General features: G+C 46.9%; 1 long non-coding RNA gene across 1 annotated transcript in view; it reads left to right on the forward strand.

Annotated features, from left to right (window-relative positions):
- The window catches only part of LOC143399634 (uncharacterized), a 38810-nt gene extending 27474 nt beyond the window's left edge, over positions 1 to 11336 (forward strand). Inside the window, exon 3 of the long non-coding RNA XR_013091419.2 lies at positions 10754 to 11336. This is a non-coding gene — a long non-coding RNA (uncharacterized LOC143399634). The remainder of the gene's footprint in view (positions 1 to 10753) is intronic.
- Positions 11337 to 22142: the final 10806 nt, after the last annotated feature.

Here is a 22142-nt window from a genome sequence, read left to right on the forward strand (position 1 = left end):
CCATCACCATAAAAATAAATAAATAATCAGAATAAGAAATAAAAGGAAAAATGGACATCAAAAACTTCACACACACAGTTTTGTTTATGAAAATGGGATTGCACTACATGCTTTGTCCAGTAACTGACTTTTGTTTTGTTTTGTTTTCTTTTGGTCCTGGGAATTGAACCCAGGGGCACTTAACCACTGAGCCACATCCCCAGCCCTATTTGTATTTTTATTTTTATTTAGAAACAAGGTCTTGCTGAGTTGCTTTGGGCCTCCTAAATTGCTGAGGCTGGCTTTGAACTTGAAATCCCCCTGCCTCAGCCTCCCAAGCTGAGCAACCAGCCACAGCCTCCCAAGCTGAGCAGCCAACCTCAGCAATGTAGTAAGGTTTGCCACTGCACGCAGCCTCAACAGCTTGATTTTTACAGATAGCAATATATTGTGTACATCTTTCTCTATGGCAGTACATAGAAACCCACAGTAGTCTTTTTAAATGTTGCATGGTATATATTCTGCTGCATGGATGTACCATTATTTCATCATCTTCCTTATGGGTGAATATCAAGTTTTCCAAAATACACAAATTATGTGTGTGTGTGCACTATGTTATACATATATTCATAAATATATGCTCTAAACAAAATATCTTCCTTGTTACACTTTTATGCATTTGTGCTAGTGTTTCTATAAAACAGATTTCTAAAGTTGGGATTGTTGAGTTCAGGGGGAAACATACATGGTAAGTTGTACATGCATCCAGCAGTTGTCCTTAGTCAAAACCTTGTACCAAGTAAATGCAAGGTCCTTTTAAATGGTTCTTTTGCTGCCCTGTGTGTGTGTGTGTGTGTGTGTGTGTGTGTGTGTACATGATCTAGGGCTTGAACCCAGAACCTTGCACATGTTTAGACAAGTGCTCCACCACTGAGCCGCATCCCCAAGACTTTCACTGCCCACTCTTTCCCCCACCTCTTTGTTCCTCACTCTGCTGCTGGAATTACCTTTATAAAACTCAGATCTGATTGTGATTTGCTTTATTTGAAGTACTTCAAAGGCTTCTCAGTGCCAAGTTTTTAAACTCATCCTAGCTCCTTCTCAGTCAGTTCGGACCATCTGGGAAGCAGAGAGCAAACAGAACTAGAACTGCAGGAGGTTTCCTGGGGAGGCTGGTAACACCTATGAAAGATAAAGGCAGAGAAAAAGAGCAGCCTTCAGACAGCAGTTGCTGTCTAGCTCCTAGGAACAGAAAGGGAAGAAAGGAGAATCAGGTAGGAAGAACTTCAGACTGGGCTGCAGCTCTGGAAACATCTCAACAAGCCCAGTAGGGAGCTCTGGCCAAAGACTGCCCAGTAGAGGAGTCCACTGTGGGCAGAAACAGACTGGCCCAGGCCTCCTGCCATATTCTGCCATTGTTCTGGGAGCTGCCTAGGAGGCAACGTGGCCTTGACCTGAGTGATGTCGCAGCTCCTGAAGCTGCAGGTTGCTAGGCTCCTGTACTCCTTGTCTCAGTTTCTCTGAATGGCAAGTGTCGTCCGTTGGCTGCCATAAACTGCAGTCTGCCTTTTAACCTTATCTCTTCTTTCCCTGCTCCCAGACCCCATGCCCTGGTGCCATTGGCTTGACTACATGCCATACGCTGCATGGCCAATTGTTCATGCCACCCCCTAACCCTGACCTTTGCACATTCAGTTATCTCTGCCTGGAATGCCACTCCTTTCCAACTATACAAAAAAAAAAAAAAAAAAAAGAGTTTTCTTCTTCTTCTCTCTCTTCCTGTACTGGGAAATTGAACCCAGGGCTGCTCTACCACTGAGTTATACAATCTCAGTCCTTCTTATTCTTTATTGTGACACAGGGTCTCTCCAAATTACCCAGGCTGGCCTTCAACTTGTGATCCTCCTGCCTCAGACTCCCAAGTTGCTGGGATTAGAGGTGTGCATGACTGTACCCTGCTTCATAATGTTTTCAAGACCTTACTGAATTGTAACCTACTCTGGGTCACAGACCCTACCATACAGAATTAATCAGTCCTTGCTCCTGCTGTGCAGTTTGTTGATTAGTAGTTTGGAGTATCTGGTTCCTTTTTTTTTTTTTCTCCTTCAGAGTTTTGTCCCCTCCAAACCCTAAACCTGGCACAGTCTAGGCACACAGTGAATGCTAACTGAGCTGTTTCCCTGCTATTCCCAAAGAACCTCAAGGTTGCAGAACTCCAGCTGCTGGAATGGGTTGGTTGCCTTAAATGGTCAATAAATGTTTGTTGAATCACCTAGGACCTTAATTGTAACCTTGGAAAGGGAGAGGGGGAAGGTGTTTCCTGTTGCTGGGGATCACCCAGTATGGAGCCAAGCCAGAGTTCTAAGACTAGAGAATATCTCCCTCTCCTTATATTTTCTTTCCTAAGTGGGAAAGACCCTAGAGGTGCTGATGGTGGTTTTGATTGTTGTTGTTGTTGTTGCTTAAGTAATCATTTTATTGTCTTAGGTCAATAGGTGGGTACTTGAAGCCACATCTTTATGAGTTGAGATTTTGCACTTGCCCATGACTCCTTCTCTTTAGGGCCTAAGAAGAGCCATTGTACCCACACTGATCTCCAGATCAGATGGGTAATCATTGTCTGAGTGAAGGTTAATGGCTGGGGGAAGTTGGAAGGGTGGCAATGATATTTCTCCTCTTGCTCTTTCCCATGCCCACCAGTTAAAGAATGTCCCTATGGGGAGCAGCCAAGAGTCTCTGGGGTGGGCATAGTGGGGAATGACAGCAAAACCTGGTGGGGATGAGCAGCTGTGGAGAGAACAGAGAGGCAGCACTGGCTCCGTGCCCCCCCCCTCACCACTCTCAGTGTGCTAAGATGTCCCTTTGCCACTGTCCCTCAGTGGAAGGAGGCTAGAGCATGGGTGACCAAACTGTTCCCTCCAGAGGGAACCCCAGGCTTTCTCCATCCAGGCATGAGGGCCCTGTGCCTCTGCCTTCTCCCACAGGGAAAAAACATAGGGTGGAAACTTCTGGCCAAGGCCTTGGGTTTTGGAGCCAGCTGGGCAGTGGATAGGAATTCTAAGAAGATGTAGCCCAGGGCTTCTTATCTCTAGATCCACAGGCTCATTTTTGGAAGCTACAAATCCTCCCCCCAGGTGCTATTGAATCATATGTGTGGCAAGACATAGTTCTCATCAGATTCCTTGTCACCAAAAATGTCATGGGCCAAACCACTATGTTACTCCAAAGAATAACAGCTTTCTAATACAAAAGAGGATGTTTTCCTGTCAGAGCCAGGTTGTAGTTGGATTCCCCGTGCTACATAATGGAGGCCCCAGGATAATTCTAGAAAGAAGCCCATATCGCCGCTTCATGCCAAGATCATCCTCAGGAACTGTGCGGTACCTCTATAATTGGGGTTTGTGGTAATGGGGGCCTTGTGGATTCTGTTGCCATAGCCCCAGAGATTGAACCTCTGAGAGTCAGACCAAATAGGATGATGCCCATCTCCTGTGAGGACAACCCAGAGGCAGGGCAGACTCCTAAAGGTGTAGATGTGCAATATCAGTAAGAATTGGATATTGTTAGGCTGTTAAATGAATTCCAACATTTATCATTTTTCAGCTATTCTAAAAACTCTTATTCGAGCCTGAGTTCTGGGCTCCATTTCAGGGAGACATGTCTCATGTTCCCAGAAACTGTCAGGAGCATCTGATACACAGCGGCGGACACCAAGGGAAAAGAAACCCAGAAAAAGAGAAAAGTGAATAAAAAGAGGTTTCTCAAATTAGAGCAAAAACTGAAGTCAGTCATGCAAGCATATAGCTATAATGTGACAACCTCTCTGATTTTTGACACCCCCTCTTTTTATTTTAAGTTCTGGCCACAATTATGAATAGGGAACCATATCTGCTGAGACTTCACAAGGGTTACATAAACAGTTTGGATGGTTACATCTTTTAAACAACAGTTTCTGAAAGCATTGAAAAAAATCCCACTTATTTAACAGTCTGGTGCCTTGAGCCAGCCCTGGAAGTTCCTGGGAGCCTTGCAGAATCACTTCCTCCTGACTGTGAGTGGGGCGGGGTGAGGGGGAGCTCTGGCTTCTAGAGAGTGCAGGGGAGGAAGCGCCCAGCTGTGTGTGTGGGAGGAAGGCATAGAGGGAGGGAGGAGGATGCCCCAGATTGCTCCTCATATGGGCAGCTGTGTCTTGTCACCATGAGAGAGCAGGGACCCAGGATGGAGCAGACATAGGTCTCCTGGGGGTTTGGCTCTTTGAGGAGGAAGCATGTGTCCGGGCAGGCTCTTCCCATTTGACAACCTAACATGATGATGGAAATAGTGTTCCGGGCTCCTAAGCCTTGATGGGGAATGTTCCCTTCTCTCTTAGAGTCTTAGCAGCCTTGGTGGTCTGGAGGGTTTCTCAAACCTTGGAGCTGAGGTTCTGAGTAATGCTTTTGTGTCTTTTAGCATATCCTAGTCACAAACTCCTGTCCCCACTTGATTGGCCTTAGTCTTATTACTGGGGGAGTAGCTTAATGCTATCAGTTTTGTCATTTGAATTTATTTTGGTTAAATAATCTCCTTCCCCAGATATCGTTTTTGGAAATGCAATTAACTAAAGATATATAACTCACTAGTGTAAATTAACTTTATCCAAATGATGTGCTTCGATTCAAAGAAGGCTTTGTCTAGTGGGTTTTAGCCTACTTGAGGTTACACAACCCCTCCAGGATCTAATGGAATAGATAGAACCTTTTCCCAGGAAAATTCACAAACTTCCAGAATTGTGTGGACCATCTGGGAATTTCAGGAACCCCTTTGGTCCTACCCCAGAGTTCTAAGTTCCTGTGAGAGGGAAGGTGGGAAAGGTGGTAGTAAGGGCAGGGGACAGAGATGAGCAAGGACTCTGAGTGCCACCTCAGAGGTTTTGCCCAAGACCAATCGTGGAAAATATCATTAGTGAGTGTTCATTGCCAACTGTGGTCACTGTCTGTCCTAGAGAAAAGGTATCTTTCCGTCAGCAGTGACACGGAGCCAGGGTGTTAGGACTTGTACACTGAACCTTCATGTACCAGCATGCAACTGGGCGAGGAGATGCTGGAGCTGGCTTTCAGGTAGAAGAAGCAGGTAGCAGCTTGTGTCCACCTGGCAGATTGGGGTCCTCTTGGCAAAGTGACAGGAGCCTCCAGGCCTGCTACCACCCCTTCCCCAGCAGAAGAGGTAGGGAGGGGCCTTGTCACTCTGGATGGCAAGCTCAGAGAACCTTGAGTTCAGGATCTTTTTTTTTTTTTTGGAGGGTGGGGGGAGTCAGTTTGATGATGATGGAGCTTTGATTCCTAGTGTATTGTTCTCTTTGAACTGGGGGAAACATGGGGAAAGTTTTTGGATCTGGTGCTGATGTAAAAGCATCACAGGGGATTTTGGAACTGATGGGGCATAGTGAAACAAGCATACAGATCGTTTGTAGCCCAGCGCTTGCTATGTGACTCCCACTGTCAGTGTGGTGACTCAAGGAGGAGAGAATTTCCCCTTTGTTGAGCCAGCTGGACCAGTGTCAGCACTGCTCTCTTTGCAGGCTCTGGCACAGAGAAGCAGGGCCTGACTGTGGGGTGTTTGCAGGGATTGGGGGCCTGGGCCCAGTTTAACACCCATAAAAAGTATGGTCCATCTTTTGAGCCAGTTATCCAGGGTCTCCCTAATCTCGTGTGACATCCGATCACACGAGTGACACACACAATCACACGAGCCTGGTGTGACATCCAATCCAAACTGGGCATATGCTTCTGTGTTTGCGGAACATCGCTCAGACTTCGCCTGTCACACCAAGTAAACACACCCTCATAATCGCGTGCAGGCCTCTCACACTCACCATCAAGCTTTCTCCTTCACTTTGTGTTGTTTGATACTAATAATTTTCATCATTATTGCTGTATTCACTGGACTTCTTGCTATTAAGTAAGATAAAGATTGCTTAAGCTGGTTTAAAAAAAAAGCACCAGCTGTAAATGAAAAGACCTATAAATTGAACTTTTCATGAACTCGGTCTGAGGACTACATTTTGAGAACCACTGGCTTAAGCAAAATCCAGCTGGACTAGGCAACTGGCCCTCACCCAGGCACAGGTGAGTGAAGTGCAGGATGGAGGAGGAATGGACAGGTGCAGTAGGCCAGAGCCAGTAGGCCTTTGGCTGCTGTTCGAGGAATTTAAAGGTGATTTTATAGACGTAGGGCCATGGTGGACGAAGGTGGCATAAGGACCTGGTCTCCAAGGTTGTCTTACTCTGGGATTTGGAGCATCCTTGGCCTGAAGCTTAAAGCTACACAGACAAGCAGATGATAAATTCACCTGCTTTGGGCCTGTGCTGACCCCATGCAGCACACCTGCTTAGGCAACTCGGTTTATACCAAAAGACAAACAAGAATCCCATCAAGGCGTATTTTTAATATGAAGCATTGGGATTATCTGTAGCCATCTATGCATGCAGTGGAGATGGCAGGTGGGATGGGAAAAAGCCACTTCAACCATTTAGGCAAAAGTGTCAGTTTTAGTCTCAATAAGGAGATAACTGGTCTGTGTTTTTCTTTCTTGTGGCCTAGGGAGCTCCCAGAGGAAAGGACATTACAACCCAAACTCCATTTCTTCCACTAGAGAATCACCTAGAACCAGTCGTTTCCTCCAAATGGACTCTCTTAGACTAAGAAAGGGAGACTTAGCCACAGGCCAGCTGGGAAGGGAGCCACACTCTGTGAGGGAAAGGGTCACTGCCCTGCTCCAGGCCCATCCCAGTCAGGACACAGTAGACCAGTGGGACTTGCCCTTTCCCTGATGGCCCATGCATGCAAGCACATACCACCTGTCATCCTGTAAACTGACTTCCAGTTATACCACCAATAAGTTGTACTTACTATCAGTTCTCTCTAACATAATCTAGGCGTGGTGTAGAGACAAAGATGAATCAGCCATGGACATGCCTTCCTGAAACAATTCCATTTTTTTTAAATTTATTTTTTAGTTATAGGTGGACACAATGTCTTTATTTTACTTTATGTGGTGCTGAGGATCGAACCCAGTGCCTCAGGCATGCTAGGTGAGTGCTCTACCTCTGAGCTACAGCCCCAACCCAACAATTCCATTATCTTAGGGGGAAGGGAGACTGAAGACATTCTTGGTCATTAAATCCCCCTACCTGACCTCTTGTTCCCTCCCTTCACATCCCTAGCTTAAGTCTAGCTACTGGTCCCTGATGCTGGGGACTCAGGGATCCTTTATTCAACTTTTACCACAACAGGTTCCACATGGGTCCTGGGCTCACAGAAATGACTAACTCAAGCCACTTGTGCCCTTGTCGGGAGCCCTGTTTGCCCCACAGCTGCAGCTAGGCCAATTCTGGAGCAAGTGCCCTGCAGCCACCTTACCTGGGCTAAGGGTCCCCAAGTCCCCTTGCTGACAGGACTCCACATTGGTAGATGGAGCCTGGCCTCCTGCCCCTTTCCATCAGCCTGTCCCAGCCCAGCTAAACCCAGGGTCCCTAGGCATCACAGCTGCTGCACACATAAAGCTCCACAGGAAGGTGGGCTGGGACTCACGTGAGTGGTACTTTGACGACTCACCAAAGACTACCTTCCATCTAGAGTTCAGCCTGCCTTTTTTGTAGGGACATTGAATTGGTCACTTATTCTTCACCCCCAAGTCCCTTTGCAAGAGAATTACCTAGAACAGAGCACAGGCCCAGGAATCACAGGCTCAAATCTTGTTCTGCCTATCCCTGCTGTGTGACTTGGGCAAGCCACCTCACCTTCCTAAAGCTGTTTCCTTGTTTGTGGAATGGAGATAATGACCTTGCTTACTTCCTAGTGTTGTACAGAGGCACGCCTCTTGTCCTTCAGCTGCCCTGAAGCCTGCAGGTAGGGTGAGGAGGTTGGACATGCACAATGGTGCATGCTATACCAGCTATGTTTGGGTGGGGTCAACAAATGGAATAGAAGCAAATAATTCGGTCTAATAAGGAGGAACTGCAAAGCTTCCTCTCTGTGCCATGGGGCCTGGGGCATGGCAGAAACAACCCTCCAGGGCTGTGGACTCTAGTATTTCTTGAGCACTAGGCACCTGTGTGTCTTACCCACATTTTGTTTAGTCTTCACAGCAAGCCCATGAGATATGTTACCATCCCCATGTTGCAGATAAGCAAACACAGGCTCAGAAAGGACCACATGTTGCCCTGGTGTCATATTGAACGTTTACTATGTGCTAAGTGTTTCAGATCTAACAGCCAACAAGATAGACTCATGTCCCTCCTTCATCCCACAGGTGGCCCCAGCTAAGCTGGAATGAGTCAGGTCTGGACTCAAAGCCAGGTCTGGTGGCCTTCTAGGCTGGTGCTTTTCCCACCTCACACTCCAGAACTCACGTGCTCTCATGACACTCCCCTCATGGGGCCACAGACTGTGCCTGGAAGCCCCTTGGAGAACTTGAGGATTTGGGAATAATCCTGGCTTTGGGGACAGGCTGTTTCTGTAGAGCCCTCTGTTTGCCCAGCAATCCCCAAGCAGCCGTGACCCAAAGCCACGTTGGTCCAGTGCCTGACCACTGGGATGTCTCTCCATGGAGGGAGGAGCTTTCCCAAGGGAATTCCCCCAAGGGGAGGGGAGCCATCTTTATCCTGGGGCCCCAGAGGGACACTGTTTCTGGCTGAGGTGGGAAATCCCCTTGGATTTCTCTGGGTTTATGGGAGGGACTATGGTTTTCCTGCAGCTTAAACCCATAAGGAAGAAAAGGGAAGACCAATGTATGTCAGAGAGTTAAATGAGTCTGGATGGAAGTGGCCCCCCATGTTGGGGGCTCAGCTTCTGCCCTTCCTTCCCTTCAGCCTTGGGCTCCCTCGAGACCTGTATTTATTGAACATTTACTACGTGCTAAGTGTTGCAGATCTAACAGTCAACAAATCAGATCCATGTCCCTTGCAGTGGGCTTATTTTCCTTGAGTGGTCACTTGTCTTGGGTGAACTGGAATTGTCAGAGCAAGGACTCAAAGCCAACAAGTTGGGGGGCCTCCAGGGCTTGTGCTTTCCCCACTGCATCCTCCAGAACTCCCTTTCCCTCAGGACATGCCACTCATGGAAGGCAGAAACTGATTCTGGAAACCCCTTGGAAAATATCACTGGAAAGAGATGTTTTCTTTTTATTTTTTTCAAAGGACATACAACACCAGACAATCTTTATATGTATGACTTTATTTATTTATTTATTTTTATGCGGTGCTGAGGCTTGAACCCAGTGCCTCACATGTATGAGGCAAGTGCTGTGCCACTAAGCCACAACCCGGAGGAAATAATCTGTTTCACAACCTCCACCACTACCACCCCCCAAGAAAAAGGATACAAGATTATTGGAGCATTTACTCATAGTAGCAATCACCAGAAACAATGTATATGTAATGAAATACTGTGCAATCATTAAAAATCATCTTGAAGAAGAAAATTAATAACTTGAGAAGAGTGCTTTATAACAGATGTATTCAAAAATTCAGATTACAAAACATAATATACCTTTTTTTAAAGAAATTTATAGGGCTGGGATTGTGGCTCAGTGGTAGAGCCCTCGCCTCACATGTGTGAGACACTGGGTTCAATCCTCAGCACTGCATGGAAATAAAATAAAGATATTCTTTCCACCTATAATTAAAAAAAATATATGTTAAAAAAAGAAATTTATATATGCATAGAAAAATGTCTGGAAGGGTACATACCAAGTGCAACTTATAGTTAGCCATCTCCAAGTAGTAGAATTATGTGACTCTGGGGGTTTTGCTTGGTTTTTTCCTTCTTTTGTTTTCAGTAGTTTCCTGGTCTTCAGTGGAAATGCATGTCTTGTGTAATCGTGGAGAAACAGTCCCACAATGTGAACCAGAGAGAGAAGGGAGAAAGAATGTTTCCTTTTGGCTCTGAACCTAAGGCCACTCTGGGCCCTGGCCTTGTCCCAAGACCATAAATACTGTAAATGCCATAGGGTAGGCCTGAGAGCAGTGGAGTAGGGCCCAGCTCGAGAATCAGCTGGGCATCATTGTCCAGGCTGTGTCATAAATGTCATTCCCCCAGAGAGTCTGCCTGACCACACAGCCTGACTGAAGGTGGGTTATCCACATTTATTTTCTATCTTTCACTCCATTTTCGTGTCTTCAGAGTGCTTGTTGGTATTTGAAATGACCTGCCTGCTCATTTGCTACTTGGTGATCATTTACCTCCTGCATCAGAAGACCAAGCTTCCTGAGGGGAGGCCCCTGCCTGTCTTGCTCACTCTGATTTCCTATCAGGGAAGGGACTAAGGCTAGATCTTAATTTGTAAGAAACAGAATTTGCTGAGCAGCCCCAAGCTATGGCCATTTATCCCAGAGCTACACATGAGAAAATGGGAATTACTTCATGGGAATCTGGGAGGGGGCGATATCTGACTCAAGGAGCCAGAAATGGTGACACCTGGCACCCAGGGGTCCTAGCCCAGCATTGTAATGGCACTTCCCACTTAAGGGTATCATGGATGAACCAGCTTTGCGCTCTGCATTTCACACTTGAGGAATGTAAAGGGAGAACGGTTTATCCTATGATCCCTGGCTCCTTTGTTCCAGCCCTACTGCGGCTGCCATCCACCTCAGTCCCCCAGTTTAGGACTTCAGCTTCTCTCTTGAACTCACTCCTCCAGTGCTCATCCCACCCATTCCTGAATCTCTCATGACCAGGATCTTGGTAACTCCAGGACGCTAAATCCAGTTGTTAATTCTTTGTCCTTGTATTGCAGGACCTTGCTCAGTGGATTGCTCCATCCTCCTTGGAATCCCTTCTCCTAATGTTCTTGCCACTACTTCTCGAACTGAGTTGCTGAGCTGTTGAGTGGCATGCTGTCCTTGGATGGCTTCTCCACTGACTTCCATTCTACATCATGGTCATCTTGACTTCGAAGAGCTACATGCTGAACACTCACAAATATTCATTTCCAGGCTCTCCCCTGGATATCTCCAGCCAAGTGTCCAAAAGACATCTCACACGTAGCATGTCTGTGTTAGCTTTTCATCACTGTGACCAAAATACCCGACAAGAACAACTTAGAGGAGGAAAGCTGTGTTTGGACTCTCAGTTTCCAAGGATTCAGTCAATGGTCAGCTGGCTCCATTCCATTGAACCTGAGGTGAGGCAGAACATCATGGTAGAAGCGGGTGGTAGAGAACTGCTTAATTCATGGCAGCCAGAAGGTAAACCTTCTAAGAGGCTGGGGCTGTAGCTCAGTGGCAGAGCCCTTGCCTAGCATGTGTGAGACACTGACTGGAGTTGATCCTTAGCATCACATAATTAATAAATAAAATAAAGAAACTTCTTGTAGGGAACACTCCTGGTGACCTGCTTCCTCTAACAAGGTTCCTCCTTCCCAGTAATCCATTCAGACGTTGATCTATTTGAAGGATCAGTCAACTGATAAGATCAGAGCCCTCACTGATCCAGTCACTGCCTAAATGCCCCACCTTTGAACCTTGCTGCATTGGAGACCATACTGTCAACACCTGAGCTTTTGGGGGACATTTTAGATTCAAATATAACAATGTAGAACCCTGAGTTCTTTAGCTGTCTCCCTATAACATCCCAACCCTGTAGGTATCTACAGTTCAGAAAAGGGCAGTTCCATCCTCCCACTTGCTCAGGCCTAAATTCTTGGAGTCCTCCTTCACTCTTCTTTTTTTTTTAATCTCACTTCCAGTCCATCAGCAAATCCCGCTGGCTTCACTTTCTAGAATCTGCCCGCATCTCAGCACCTGCATGCTGCCTGTCTGGTCCAGGCCATGCTTGTTGCTTCCTAGGATTTCTATGATTGCCCCTTAACTGGTTCCATCCTTCTCCCAAGTTCATTCTCAACACTGCATCCAGAGTGATCCTCTTAAAACATGAGTCACATTGTGTCACTTGTCTTATAAAACCCTCTAGTGACTCTAGGAGTCAAAGCCCAGGCCTCTCTTTCCTACCTGGACCCTCTCTTTCCTCCCCTTTCCCTTCCCCTCATCCTCCCTGCCCTGGCCACTCCCCCTCCTCACTGACCTCTAACGTGCCAGGCAACCTCTCTCCTCCAGGCCTTTGTACTTGCTGTTCCCTCCCGCTGGAAGCCTGCTTCCCCACGAATTCTCAAGGTCCATATTCTCACTTCTTCTAGGTCTTTGCTCACAGTTTACCTTCTCAGATGTCCAGCCTTTCCTGGACACATTCCTTAGAGTTTTGGCACTCTTTCCAGGCACTCCTTGCCAGCCCCTCTCTCAAGCTGTATTCTTTGCTCCGTAGCACTTACCACCACTGGTTATCAAATATTTAATGTATTTATTTTTTTAGTTGTTCATCCCCCAATAGACCACAAGGCCCTTGAGAGCAAGTGGGTTTTTTCTGTTTTAGCCACTGCTGTATCTCCAGAGCCCTTGGACAATGCCTGGCATTTAGTAGGTGCTCCAATAAATATCTGATGAGTAGCTTTATTCATGAAGATGAATGAAGGGACCACTTAGTGTTTATACAAGGCCTCGAGACAGCAGAGAAAGAGCACTGAGGTTTCTGCCAGCTCTGGATGATTAACAAGCTGGGTGAGAAGGAAACCCTCCAAGGGGAGAATGCCCCTGGGTGGAAGCCACATGCTGGTCTCTCTTGGCCAGCACGCAGCCAGCTCACACCTCGTAGCTTTTAAAGAACTTGTCACAGCCAAGCTTTGCATCCCTCAGCTTCCACCCAGGCTTGCTTGGGTCAGAGGTCTACCCTGAGTGCTCTGTCTCCATCATTAACTTTCCCTTTTTCTCCAGGTACCAGAGTTTGCAAGCTATTGATGGAAAACAACATCACAGTAAGAAAACAATAAGACCATGTCCAGCTGGGAACTTCCCAACTTAAAAACCTTGGAGTGTATTCAAGGAAGACCAGGGTGCTGAAAGTGTCAGCAACTGGATAAAGTAATGACCTAGGGGACTAGTGTGGACTTCCTAGTCAGAATGTGAACCCTGAGGATGGGGGACAGAGTTAGTAGTGAGGTATTTATTTATTTATTTATTTATTTATTTATTTATGTTTGGTACGGGGGATTGAACTCAGGGGTGCTCAACCACTGAACCATATTCTGAGCCCTTTTTTATTTTTTATTTGGAGACAGGGTCTCACTAAGTTGCTTAAGGCCTTACTAAGTTACTGAAGCTAGCTTTGAACTTGTGATCCTCCTGCCTCGGCCTCCCAAACTGCTGGGATTTACAGGTGTGTGCCCCCACACCCAGCAGTAGTGAGGTCTTTAAACCCACTATCTTACTGCATTTTCTGTTGCTACAACAGAATACCTGAGATTGGATAACTTATAAAGGAAAACAGTTTATTTCGACTCATAGTTCTGGAGGTGGTTTTGTTTTGCTCTTCATGCCTGGCATAGCATGGTGGGAAAGTAGAAGGACTGTGGCAAGCATGCAAAAGAGAAAACTGGAGGGGACAGGTTCAAAACAAACCCACCCTCTTCACAACCTCCTCACCTCTTAAAGGTCCAGCCTCCCAACACTGCCGCAGTGCCAGTCAGATTCAGTATGAGTTTCAGAGGGGACAAACCACATTCAACGTACAGCACCTAGAGAGGCAGTGCTTCCCTTGGGGACAGCTGACTGAAGGCCCCCTGAACAGCCTTCCCGCTCTGCCTTCCTTGCCTCCCTCCGTTTCTCCAGAACTGCTGCTTAGACCTCAACTCATCCGGCCTTGACAGACTTCTCCGGCTTTTTTTCTTTTATTTTTTTAACTGACAAAGACAATTTTCTTCCAGATCGAGAGGAAATTTACTAGCATCTTTACAGCATAGGGTTCCTCGGATTTTGTGTTCAATTTCAGTCCAACTTACAAAACGTGAAACCCAGGTGAAGATGGTGTGAGGGAGGGAGCTTAGTGTTCAAGGAAAGCAGCACTGGACTCAGCCTGAGGTTGGAAACCACCCATCTCTGAGCCAGCCAGGGACAGAGGCAAGACGTGAGCTTCCCTAAGTGTTTGTCTCCTGCCTATCAAATGGATAGAATGCCTACCTCCAAATTGGACGATTTGGTAAAATTAGCACATTTAAAGCCTGCAGCACAGCCCACCTGTGGCAGTGCTCAGCAGAAGGGTGTTCAGATGAGACATGAACCCGCAGTTTTTTTAATCTGTGTAGAAGCCTGGCAACAGTAGTGTGTGTGTGTGTGTGTGTGTGTGTGTGTGTGTGTGTGTGTGTTTAGCTGGTAGAATCATGGGTGATTTTCAATATATATATATATATATATATATATATATATTTTGTTTTTCTACAAGAAATACATACTACTAGCCAGGCACAGTGGTGCACACCTGTAATCCCTATGACTTGGGAGGCTAAGGCAGGAGGATCACAAGTTTGAAAACAGCCTCAGCAATTCAGTGAGGCCCTAAGTAACTTGCTGAGACCCTGTCTCAAACTAAAAAATTAAAATAGAGCTGGGGAAGTGGTGCTGCACTCCTGAGTTTAATCATAAAGAAAGGGAGAGAGAGGGGAAGGAAGGAAGGAAGGAAGGGAGGAAGAAAAAAGAAATAAAGAGAGAAAGAGAAAGAAAGACTACTTAGAGGGAGAGGAAAGGTACTGGGGAATGAGATTGACCCAGTTATGTTATGTGTATTATGAACTTGACAATGAATCTCACTATCAGTATAATTAGTAATAAGTAATGCGCCAATAAAAAAGGAAAGAAAGAAATACATACTACTTATATAATGATGAGAAGCTGAATGACTCTAGAGAGTTGTTATATACTTTTTAAATGTAATTAAAGCATGAAAAGTTTTGAAAAAGAAAAGAAAAACCTGCAGTCCATTTGCCTTTAGTAGACATGCCAGCTATATAGCCCCTGGGCAATGCTGAGGACTGAGACAGAGGCAGGGAGGAGAGGGAAGAGGAAGGGCAATGGGTGAAGGAAAAGAAAGAAAGGAAAGTCATTCTGTGGGCTGGTGCCCATGGAGATTGCCCCTCAGAAGAAATGCTCAGCCTTAGCATGCATGTATGTCCTTCCCCAACCCAACATGGCTCAGGTGCCCCTGGTAGAGGATATGGTGACATAAAGCCCCTCTCTCCAAGTTCCAGACAATGATGACTGTGTGCAGCTTCCTTCAGCTGCTCAGGCAGCTGACCTCTAGCACATCTGAGGAGGGGCCTGTGGCTTCAGCCCTGTGGCTCCTGATCTACCTTCAGTAAACCTGTTTTTTGTCCTTGTCTAGAGTAAAACATGCAGGGAATCCTACTGAATTCCAAAAGTCATCCTAAAAGGATCAACACCTCTCTAGAGTCATTCAGCTTCTCAAGAGAAGCATTCCAATGCCGTGCTCCAGTTAACTATTGCTGCATAACAAACTACCCCATAACTTAGTAGCATAAAGCAACCACCATCTTATTATGCTGCAGATCAGGGACCCGGGGCCCTGTTCTCTGTTCTGCAATGTCTAGGACTAGGTTGGGATGGCTGCAGTGGCCAGGGCAACTGGAATGGTGGTGGCTGTGAGCTGGAACAGCTGGGGCTGAAGGATCCAATTCCAAGGTGGTCTGTCACTAGACTGGGATAGCTGGAAGGCAGGGCTCCACAGTGCCTGCTGACACATGGCCTTTCTAGCATGGAGGCCTGGTTGTTGGACCTCTTACACGGTTACTCAGGTTTCCACTGTGAGTGTTCTGGCCGGTGAGATGGAAGCTGTGTGACACTATATGGCCTGGCCTTGGAAGCCACGTACATCATCTCCACTAGAGTCACAAACCTGCCCAGATTCAGGAAAGAAGGCACAGACCCACTTCATAATGGGAGAAATGGCAAAAAAAAATTAGCAGCCATGTTTTCAATCTACCATAGTCCCATATAGGGTGATGTATTCCTAGGTCAGGTCAGGATGAGGTGGTGTGGGACATTGAGTCCTACTGATCAGTCTGCGACTGTACTCCCCTCACCTGTTTTCATCCCTATATCCAACTGTCCTCCCACCAGCTTATGTCTCTCCTATTGGGTAGGCAGGACCTAGGGAGGATTTCAAGCCAGTTCCCTTGGTTCCTACCCCCGACTGGCTCCTGTACTTTATCCCACCAGCCACACTCCCTGCTCTCCCCAGTCTGTGCTCCCCCAGGGTATGAGCATAAAGCACTTGCTTTCCGCCTGTGTGCCCCTCTGCAGTCCTGCCTGTGGAAATCTCTCAACTACTCATGTCTCCTTTACCATTCTCTTTGCCTTTAAGGATTTATACCATTTGATTTTTTTTTCCTGTCATTTTAGTGGCACTTCAAGAGAGACACAGGACTGGGACACATAGATAAACTGGCATGTTTAACTGGAAGCCCTTTTCTATCTATTTTTTGTTTGTTTGTTTGTTTGTTTTTGCAATTCTTGGGATCTAATCCAGGGCCTCGTGCATGCTAGGCAAGGGCTATACCTCTGAGCTACATCCCCAGATCATTTTATTTTCTATTTTTGAGGCAGAATTTTCCTAAGTTTCCTAGGCTGGCGTCAAATTTGTGACCCTCCTGTCTCAGCCTCCTCAGGAGCTGGGCAGGTGTGCTACACCACACCTCACTCTGCTGGATTTCTTTTGAATGAAGTGTCTCTCTAAGCTGTGTTGTAATCTTCCCTGCCCTATAAAAGTACAGTGTTTGATAGTGAAGTGACCACATTTAGCCTTTGTTGATGATTCAGAGTCCTCCGTATGAACATACATGTTCACCTTGCAATGGCTAAGTTAAGTAGAACTTAACTGTCCCTCCACGATGGGACCCTGATCACAGTTCCCCACAGTGCTAGAATGCTTGACACCTCTTTCCATGGCTGCCTCTGTCTCTGGCTGCCTCCCATCCTGTGCATCTGTGCTGGGGTACTGCGTGACAGCAGGTTAACTTCTAACTTCCTCTTTTAGAATGGCTAAGCCAGATCACTATGCCAGGCTTTCTTTGGTTGCTGTCCCCCACCCACTACTGCTCTTCCCTAGGCTTTCTGCCCTTCCCTACACTTCCCAGACTTGACCTTGGTGGATGACATCAACCAGCTCCATGTCTCATGCTTCAGTTGGGTTTGACCAATTGAAAATCCTAGCTAAGGTTGGAGGCTAGGAGGAAAGTGGTATTAGGGTACTCTACCCCCTCAGCTTTCTCACTTGCTGGGCCTCACAGCAGCAATGTCTGTGTTTTCACCCCCAAACCACAACTACTGCCAGCCACTCTCTGGGCTCCAGTAGACTTTCCCTCCTCCTCTGGGGTGGAGGACATGGTCACAGCTCCCCACTGTTGCCACTATTGCTGACTCCAGGGCACCTAACCTTTCCTTGTGGATTTCTCTCAACCTGTGCCTAAACTCTCCTCTGGTACCTGGGGCGTCTGGGTGCGGGGGAGCGGTGGGGGGGGTGGGGCATCTGTTTCCTGCTGAGATCTGATCAGTACAGAAACCTTGCCTGATTTGCATCTAACACAAGAATAAATAGTTCCCTAAATTCACCCAGCAAGACCATGGTAGAAATCCTGGGTATGAGCTTTGTGACATCTCAGGGACACACAGGGACTTTTGTTTCATTTTATTCACATCCTAGTTTTTTAACTGTGATACAGATAATAAAGGGCACTGGATTACTGACTTCTTACTAGAGTGTATATAAAGAAACCAGGAGAATTCATGATGACGTCCAGAAGTTATATGTCAGGCTGGCAAATATCAACAGCTTGGGGGAAAATATCTGGTTTCCTGATCACAGATCCCTGTTAGGTCTGGAAGGTGAAGCTGAGTATTTGGGGACATCCAGGCTGAGTGATTCCCCCAGGCCTCACATGAGGACTCCCTCAGGTGGACCCGCCCTGCCTGTGTGGTTTCCGGTCAGTTTGGCTCTTTGATGCCTTTGTTCTGAGGAAAGTCGTCTGCTTGTCTATTTACTGGGAAACCCAGGCTTGCCCCTGGTTACATCTCACAGTCCAAGGAGCAGCCTGGAGCCCAGCTGCCCTGTGTCCACCTCCATGCCCAGCCTGCACCACTCTCCTGCATGGACACTCCCTGATTCTCTTGCCGCCTCAGTCGCCTGGCCCCAGTCAGCTCTCGTTTGTCTCTGCTTTGTGTAACTGTCTGAAGAGCGCATATCTCTAGGGGAAAAAATCAAGAACTCCTATGGCCACTCATTTCCTGAAGCACAAAAAAAGAAACATTTCATAATTGCCTCTTAAAGAAGTCAACAGGAAGGGGTAATGTCACTCTGGCTAGCAAGGGGTTGCTGTCATGAGTGGTGAGGTGGCAGCCAGTAGCATGGGGCTGAGGTGCCAGCCAGTAGCAGCACAGGCAGACCCCTCAAGGCCCAGGCCTCCCTGTGACCCACTCCTGCAAAGCTGTGGGCCCTCAGCCCTACTGGACCAGTGGAAGGTGTCACTCCATTCCACAGGGAGGGGATTGAAGCCAAGGAAGCAGAAGGTTGCAGCCTCAGTAGAGAGACGCTTTCACACCCCTCTGCCTTATCCATGTTGCTGTCACTTCTAAGGATTTTTTTTTTTAACCTAGTCACCCATCCTTGAGTGATACATCTTTTATCAGTTCAGCTTGTCCTCTTGCAGCCCAAGCCGCTCTGAGTCCTTTGGCCAAATGAGCACAGCTAAGGCCCCCCAGCGTCCCTGTCCAGCAGAGATGAAGGAGGCCTCATTCTGTTCACTCTTTGCTCATAGATGGGATATAACCTACAGGGACACTGCCTGCAGACCCAGCCTACTTATTCTGTGTCGATGGTGGGGGACCTGGAGGGATGGGGGAAACGTGCTCAGGCCCCTCCCACAGCAGAAGGTTCCTGGTTCATGTTTCTGAAAAGGTAGATGGGGTCCAGGTGGGTAGAACACCTGCATGTGAGCCCATGTCCTGTCTTATCCTGTCTAAGCTGCCTGTGGTTTGAGCAGAATATGCTGGAAGTTAGCCATCACAGCTGCCACCAAGCAGAGAGAGTTAGGGAAGCTCTCAGCCATGCACTCAAAGCTGAGCTTGATGTAGTCCTCAGCAAGATGTTGCAAGTTCCTAATCTGGACACAGAGGCCAGGGAGAGTGGGCATGGCTTGGAGCCCGGAGCTGGCTATTGCCCACAAGCACAGACACCCTGAGTCAGACCTCCTCCCCACCACCTTCATGGTCAGAGCCTCAGCCTCAGGGAAGTTCGGCTGCCACCTCTCCATAAGTGGCCCTGTAGCAGTTGTGCTGAGTGATCCACTTCCCCAGGGTGGGATGGGGTGAAGTGGACCCATCTTGGTCCCATTACACACCATTACACACTGATGCAACCAGATTTCAACACACGCTGCTGAAGAAGCACATTACTACAGCATGCTGCAATACCTCCTCTGCCTGTGCATGAGGCTACGAGTTGGCAAAGGTGGGCATCTCCCACCCCAGCATCTCACTACACTCACCTGCAAGTAGCTTTTGACAGGACCTCTTGAGTCCTTTGAGTGGATTTCTTTCCCAGTGCCTTTTACTCCTGGATGGGATATTAGAAAATACAGATGCTTCGGCCTTGCCCCCATCCTAAAGATCTAACTAAATTGATATGGGTTTCCAAAAAAAATTTTTTAATGAAAACTTTTTTTTTTTTGCACAGAGGATTGAACCCAGGGGTGCTTTACTACTGAGCCACATCTCCTTTTTTATATTTTATTTAGAAACAAGGTCTCATTGAGTTGCTAAGTGCCTTGTTCAATTGCCAAGGCTGGCTTTGAACTCACAATCCTCCTGCCACTGTTGTAGGGACAAACGAGGCAAGGCTCTGAAGATAAGTTTTATTTGGCTGCAGCCAGGTTTAGAGGGCACAGCTTTTGCTGTAATCAATTAATCCTCTGAGCCCTGAATTCAGGGAGTTTCAGAGTTTTATACCCAGCATGTAAGGGGAGGGGTTCAGAAGTTCACAGTCTGCAGAAGTTCACATAAAAGCATCTTTTTCTTTCATTGTTTTGGGCAAATTAACCCTTCAAGGACAACACCTGAGAAGGGGAGAGCTTCATCTCCCCTTTCTTTCCTCCCCATGCCAGCTGTTACCATGGAGCCCATTTGTAACTTATCTTAAAAGTGTAGACATCTATGTGAAGCCCAACTCAAGGCCAGAGGCCTTGTCTGCACATTTCTTCAAAGTACTATACGGATACGTTTGTGAAAAACTAGTAAGGGGGTATCCAGCACCTGAAGTACTGGTATCTTCTCGGCCAGTGGCCAAGTAAACAGGGTGACATGAAAATAGGAAGTTTATCTACAATGGACTCTTTTGCTGACAGTCCTAAAATCAGCCATGGTGAAGAGGGCTTTTCTGTGGAGAAAGGAGGTGCCACTTCACCTCAGCCTCGCAAGCTGCTGGGATGACAGCCATGGCCACCACACCAGCTTAAATTAAAGCTTTATTAAAGGATAGGATACATGTAAAAAAAAAATTGCACAAACCATAAGTGTAGAGCTTGGTACATTTTCACAAAGTGAACTTATGCCAAGTAATCGGCGTCTGGTTCAAGAAACAGAACATGGGGAGCAACCCCTGCATGTGCTTCGAGTCACTACCCAACTTCCAAGGCTAACCAACAGCCTAGTTCGGTCCAGGCCACTGGTACATGTAGTGTGTGAATGAAGTCTTACAGTAGATATCCTTTTGTCTCTGACTTCTTCCACTCAATGTTATATTTATGAGATGATTCATCCAAGCCATTGTGGTTGTTCATTCTTTGCTGAGGAGTTCACTACTGCTGGACTGTTTTCTCCGTTTATCTGCCCATTCTACTGTTGATGGGTATTTGGATTTTAGTTGTCAGTTTGGAACTATTATGACCACTCTTGCTGTGCACATTCCAAAGTGGATCTTTCAGAGAACATGTCTACATTTCTGTTGGGTTTAGACCAAACAGTGGAATTGCTAGGCAAGTCTGGTTGTAAGTAGTTCAGCTTTTGTACCTTATGCTAAATAATTTTCCAAAGTGCTATACCAATTTCCACTCCCTCCAGCAATGCATGAGAGTTCTGATGCCACACATCTTTGCCAACAATTGGTATTTCTTATTTTTTTTTCTATATCAGTCATTCTAGTGGGTGTATAGTGGTGTCACAGTCACAGTCACAGTGTGGTTTTAGTTTGCATTTTCCTGGTGATGAATAAAGTTGAGCACCTTTTCATATGTTTATTGGCCATTTAGGTCTTCTTTTTGGAAGTGCCTGTGGAAGTATTTGAATATGAGCACTTTTTAAAGCTCCTTAGGTAACTCTAATGGAAAACAAAGGTTGAAAACCATTGAACTAAACCACAGTTTAGTATTTGCTGCTTCCTTTTTCAATTTCCTGCCCTTGTGCTTAAAGATGTTTGGATCCAAGTGGACCTCATGGATGTGGAGAAAGATAATCATCTTCCCATGTAAGATGCGCCTCCCAGGAAGAAGCAAGAGTTTGGCATGTTGAGAATCTTTAGGAATGTGGCCTCCACTTTAGAAGGGTCCAGGGAGGGCCTGTGTTGTCCGCAACTACCACAGACATTTCCTGACCACAAAAATGGCTCCTTGTCTGTTCCCTTGGAGCCTCGGGCTATTGTGTGGAGGAAGTGGAGGGCCCTATGCCAGGTACTTCCCAGTTTCTTGGCCAGTGAGAATGGGACCCAGCTCATGTGGGAGTTGTGGTTAGGCTAGGGACAGTGGAACATGTGTTCCAGGGACTTAGGTAGGGTGGAGGGAGGTCTTTGTCCTGAGTGGGAGCATACATGGGTCCAGACCTGGCCAGCTCTTGAATTCTGTGGGTTCACATATGGGTCCCAGTTGTTTCTTGCACCTGGAATAGCCTCCTCCATCCTCTGCCCTAGATTGCCCTCCCCACAGGGAACCTTGCTCCAGGACCATCCCTGGCCTCCCCACCCCTCCCCAACCCTTCACTCCTCTGAGATTGGCAGCACTTGAATGAGAGCACAGGGTGGCTCCTAATGACATGCCATCTTAATTGAGTTCCCATTATGTCTTCTGTGCTCGTTACACTCCCACTGCTGGACTGTACCCTCATCCCAGAGATGTGGGGCATTTCTTTGTGCTCCCCCACAGTGAGTAAAGTGCCTTTTGGTAACTCAGTACAGCATCTTCCAACTTGAGAAGGAAGATACAGACCACATATAGACTTGAGCTGTTCAGGCATCGAGCCAAG

The sequence above is a fragment of the Callospermophilus lateralis genome, chromosome 5 (assembly GCF_048772815.1).
Source record: "Callospermophilus lateralis isolate mCalLat2 chromosome 5, mCalLat2.hap1, whole genome shotgun sequence".
NCBI classification, from domain to species: domain Eukaryota; kingdom Metazoa; phylum Chordata; class Mammalia; order Rodentia; family Sciuridae; genus Callospermophilus; species Callospermophilus lateralis.